General features: G+C 41.8%; 1 long non-coding RNA gene across 1 annotated transcript; it reads right to left on the bottom strand.

Moving 5' to 3' along the window:
• Positions 1-1,749: 1,749 nt before the first annotated feature.
• Positions 1,750-5,514, bottom strand: LOC143818302 (uncharacterized). The gene is made up of 4 exons (XR_013224447.1): positions 5,391-5,514; positions 5,142-5,302; positions 3,768-4,059; positions 1,750-2,992 (listed from the first exon to the last, which is right to left on the bottom strand). It is a non-coding gene; the product is annotated as an uncharacterized LOC143818302 (long non-coding RNA).
• Positions 5,515-5,779: the final 265 nt, after the last annotated feature.

Raw genomic sequence — 5,779 nt, 5'->3', positions numbered from 1 at the left:
GAGGCAAGATACAGGAGGAACATATATCAGCATATAGGAAGAGACTCTTTCAAAAACTCACCCAGTGAAGCTGACAGGTACCGGTTCTGGAGGCGGATTTCGTTTGGTGGTAGAACCCTTCTCTGGAGGTCGACCACCACTCTTTGTGCTGCTTCTAGCGCTTCTTTCCTTGCTAGGAGAACGCTGTTGCACTGCGGGCAAGTGCGCATCGTCGGCCGGTGAAGCCATCTTACACACACCGGCCCGACGCTAGCGCTGCATTTTTGAATCTGCCGCCCATTCTCCTGCCTCCCCGGACCAACCCGGAAGTGCTCCAGCGACTTCCGGGTTAGACGCGCCGCTCTCACTCACCATGCGGCGGCTAGGGATATTAAGCCGGCCGCAGCAGCGCGCGCGTCCTCACGGTGCCGGGCGGACCCACGGTGACCGGACCCGGACCGTGGATGCTTGGCCAGACGAGGGGGGAGGCTGCAAGCAGGGGCTCCCCCGCCGCTGCTTCTGGAACCGCAGCCCCTGCCGTTCCCTCAGATACCGACGCAGGCGGGTGCATGGCCCAGGGATCCTCTTCATCTGTAGGTAAGCTGGGTCCCTGTAGGAACAGGAAACCTAAACTGAGGAGGAGAGGGGACCGCCTCCTTTTATTCTGTAGGTTTCCTGTTCCTATGGGGCGGATCCCTCTCTCTCATGTGGGGTGCTGTCGTGGCGAAGGGTAAAAAATGGTATAAGTGAAAATGCCAAACCATCCCATAAAAAAAACAAGCTTTAATATGGCTACTTCATAAAAAAATAAAAAGTAACAACCCAAACCCAAATGTTTGAGTGTAATGGTGCAATATGTCAGCTTTTAGGGCCATTTATCCACTGTAAAAATTAAAAATTGGGGTTAAAATAACATTTTAGCAGAAAAACACGTAATTTTAATTTTCACAACCACATTTTAAAAAGTTCTGTGAAGCTCCTGTGGGTCTAATGTGCTAAACACGGCTGCATATGAATTTCTGGATGGGTTTTCAATATGACAACCTAATGTTATCCAAATCTGTGTAGTACCAGTGGGCTCACAATTCTCACCATACCTCTGGATTATTTCCTTGAGGGCAGTATTTGAGGTCCATTTTCTTGCTATCCTTTGTAAAGGTGAACAAATTGGGTCTGAAGCAACATTTTAGTGGGACGGCAGTCAGCAGGGGCTGCTGTGCGATGCTCCACCAGTCAGTACACAGATTACAGGCACAAATAGATTAAAATTGGATCCGCTGCACTGATAAAATTATGTTTTCTTGTCTTGTATGCAAAAAACCTGCCTGACTCTTTAGGCTGACTTACCATAGGGGACATTAAGAATCACAGTGCTAAATACCGCCCTGACCGCTCACACCACTGATTGGCGGCTTTCTGGCTAATTTGTACACTGACACAAAGCTGCTAATCAGTGGTGGGGACGAGGTTATACAGAGCAGGACTACATGGCAAGTAACAACTAGTCCTCTACTGATAATCTCCTGCTGATAAATCAGTGATTTTATTGAACCTACAGCAAGTAGCCCAGTAAGTGACATCTTGCTGGAATCAAGGTCTCTGCCCCTACGTCATGCTGCTCTTGGATTAAATAGTAAAAACCTGCTGACAGGTTCCCTATAACTAATATTACCACTCAAAAAAATCCCAAAAACTAAATAGGACAAGCAACTCAAAACGTAATATGAATCAACTAACAAGTGGTGCACATAGACCACACAAAGAGTATAATCCTTTTAAATAGAATCTTTATTAATATAATAAAATTAAGAACATTAAGAACAAGTACTACTGGACACCATATTCTCAAGGACAGACTACCACTGACACATCATAAATACCTTTACATATTCATCATATTATATTGACCCACAATACTAATACATGAAAGCACAAAATCGCAAAATCCAATCATATAGGGCCACAAATATAGTTCAGAAGCCAGCCGTAATACCTACAGGTTAATTATAAAAATAATTGCAAATGCATATAGTATCACCTGAGGTAAACCGCTGTTTACTACGATCTCAGTATTAACAAAGAAATAAGACATATCTTACCAATGAAATAAACAGGTGATGTGCCGGTGGAAGACCGTCCCCGCCGCCCCAAGGCACGTTTCGTCAAGACTTCCTCAGGAGGCGTGCGTTAGGGAGGGGGTCAATAGTATTTAAACAAAATCCAGCCAATGAGCATACAATAAATCAACCATGTGTCTTGGTACATGTGTCCGTAATTCAACTAACAAGTGAGCACCATCGCACTAGCATCCTGTATAAGCGGCGCATGCGTCGTCTCCCCAGCAACCACCGGGACCTTGACTAAAGCGGCATTGGAACGCAAACACGAGCCACCGTCAGAAGACGGCGCATGCGCGATGCATCCCTGGCGCCGCCCCATCAAGCTCCGAAGCAAGGGAGACCACGCATGCGCACCAGGATCATGAGTGCTCCACACGCCGAAACAACACAGCAGTGATGAAGTGTAAGATAATAACAATGATAATAAATGTCAGTGCATAAATGCTGAATATATTAACTGGACAGCACTGAAAACTGTGCAATATTGAGTGACAATAGATAAATAATTAAAGCTCATTAAATACAAAAAATACATATGTGAAAATATAAATCACTATATATATAAAAGTGAGAAAATAGTGTGCTCATATAAAAGTGAAAATAATTAAAACCAGAACACCAATACAATATACGCTACACATAAAAAATTACTATTGCTACCATTCATAAAAAGTAACAGCTTAAATGATATATTGCATACAGAATTTCATTTAGACAATAGATGGATATAGTCCCTTAATGATGAACATGAACAGGGCATGATGAGATGAATATTGAAGCCAATCGATGTCATCCGGAACGCCACTTTTTTCAAATATGAAATAGCAATCATGACTCGGAGACCAATAAAGGACCAGCACATATCCGGACATAAGCATGCTACATGGCCGAAACTGAAAAACCACAAACATAAGATTAACATATGATACAAATAAAAAACATTAAAATTGATCAAGGACCCTCCCCCTGAAAAACGTGTAGGATACCTTACAAAAATGAGGCAAACCCAAAATTTTCATTCAGACCAATCAGGGTGATGGTATTGAGCCGGTAAATCCACCGACTTTCAACCTTGGCCAATGCCCGAAAAAGGTCGCCAACAAGTGGACCCAATGATACCTGATCGATAGCTCTAATTATCAATTTCCTTTCATTACAATAATGATACTGAACAAAATGTCGAGGCAAAGTTTTCAAAGTAGGCACACCCTTTGCGGTTTTTGCCTTTTCAATATCACGCACATGCTCCCTTGTTCTTATTTTTAATTCACGGGTTGTCATCCCTATGTATATTTTAATACATGGACATTGAGCATAATATATGACTCTTTTGGAAGCACAGGTGAGTTGATGACGGATTTTAAAAGTACGATTACCTTGAGAGTTTGTGAATTCTTTAGTCTTAATATGGTTCTGACATCCCTTGCAAAAGGTACAAGGAAAGAAACCATTCATAGGTTCATTCACATCATTTAACCTTTTCTGGATTGGAGAATAATGACTTCTAACCAGCAAATCACGTAAATTGTCCGACCTTTTGGCCGTAATTAAAGGTCTAGCTGGAAGGATATTTTTCAAAATTGCATTGGACCGTAAAATATCCCAATGTTTAGATATTATCTCAGTGAAAGCTCTCCACTGACAATTTAACGGGGTTATTAGTCTCACCTGTGTATCTTCATTTTTTGATGGAGTACGATACAGAAGTTCATCCCGAGATGTCTGGCAAGCTCTTTTATAGCCACGACGAATCTGTCTATGGCTATATCCTCTTTCTCGAAAGCGGCAATATAAGTCACGTGCCTGGTGCTGAAATTTCTCGAGTTGAACAAATTCGTATAATCCGCAAATGTTGGCCAATAGGAATCCCATTAATTATTGACTGACGGTGAGATGAGGTTGCATGAAGTAGTGTGTTTGTCGCTGTTGGTTTCCGATAGACATCGGTTTGAATCAAACCCTGAAGAGAGACACAGATATCCAAATCCCAAAAAATTAACCCTTCTACCATAGGTGAAAGTTAACTTAATATTGAGATCATTTTCATTCAATTTGGCCATAAAGTCATGCAGATGTTCAACTGACCCCTCCAACACGAAAAATACATCATCTATATAGCGAATCCAGTGGTGCACCTTGTCAATATACTCCACTGGATTGCTAAGGAAAATGTCCCTTTCCCAGGCCCCCAAAAATAAATTTGCATAGGACGGAGCAGAGGCGGCCCCCATAGCGGTGCCCTGGAGCTGGAGATAAATCTGATTTTGGAAGACAAAACAATTATGTGTCAAAATAAATCGGAGAAGCTTCAAAATAAACTCCACCAAGGTTTTATCCATATCTCCAGCCCCAAGGAACCAGGAGACCGCCCGAAGTCCGTCCTCATGCCTAATAGATGTATAAAGACTTTCTATGTCAGCTGTAACCAAGATCATATCATCCTGTACATGCAGGCCATCAAAGCTACGTAATGCTGCCGTGGTGTCCCTAGTAAATGAGGGAAGTGTACTAACCAAAGGCTTAAGATAGAACTCAACTATCTGACAGGCCAATTCACAGATACCCTCATTTCCTGAGACTATTGGTTTCCTTGGTGGATTTAGGGGATCCTTATGGATCTTGGGGATTAAATAGAAAGTGGGCATCCTAGGTTTAATTGAAGTAATAGAGTCCATCAATTTCTTTGGGATAATACCCATCTCAAAAGCCTGGGTCATAATTGCAATCAAATCACGTTGGAAATCAGAAATGGGATTAACACACCTTATCTGACAGCAGCTTAAAAGCTTGCTTCTCATATTGATGATTCGGCCATATGACAACATTACCCCACTTATCGGCGTATTTAATTGTAACGTCAGTCCATTTTTGCATCTCTCTAATGGCCCTATCCTCAGCCACATTAATCCCATGAAATTTCCCAGAGCAAAGTTGTTCAATGTCACCAGAAACCATTTTGACAAACACATCTACTGCAGGACAAGTACTCAGTGGGGGAATTTTTTTTTATTTTTTAAACAGATGAGTTGGAAAATTACTCACCGGAATTTCATCCTGTTCATCCAACAGGGATTCCAAAATGGCAACAGCCTATTGTTCCTCAACTGTCTCAGATTGAGAAGTAGGGACAGATCTCTCATGGTATCTTTTCAAAATTAATTTCCGTGCAAATAAATGCACATCTTTCACCGGCGTGAAGGAATCTAATGGTTTAGAGGGAGAAAAAGTTGAGCCACGTTGTAAAATGTCCTCCTGCAGAGGAGTTAGGCTATGATCAGACAGGTTTATTACCTTTGGCTGGTCTTTTCTTGGCCCCTGCTGATTTCTGGAGGAACCATGGTTATTCCATCTTCCCCCAAATCTAATATTCATTTTCAACGACCTCGAAGTATCCATATCCTGTCTTGATGTTTGACTTGAGAGAGAAGAAGTAATGGAAGAAATAGACGAACTCCTGGACGGAAGATCACGTCTTTCTCTTTTATTTTGCCATTTGAACATTTTTTGGGTCTCATAATCATTTAAGTCACGTTCATATTTTTTGGTTTTGACCTCACAAACATCTTTTTCCCATTTCTCCATGTCCTTAGTTATATCTAACAGGAACTGATCCATTTGTTCCTTTGAGAAATCATGATTCATCTGTGCATGGAACTAATTTGGGAATCCAAATCGTCCAA

Source organism: Ranitomeya variabilis, chromosome 3 (assembly GCF_051348905.1).
Source record: "Ranitomeya variabilis isolate aRanVar5 chromosome 3, aRanVar5.hap1, whole genome shotgun sequence".
NCBI classification, from domain to species: Eukaryota; Metazoa; Chordata; class Amphibia; order Anura; family Dendrobatidae; genus Ranitomeya; species Ranitomeya variabilis.
The sequence above is the reverse complement of the archived record's forward strand: the minus strand, read 5'-3'. Positions and strand labels throughout refer to the sequence as shown.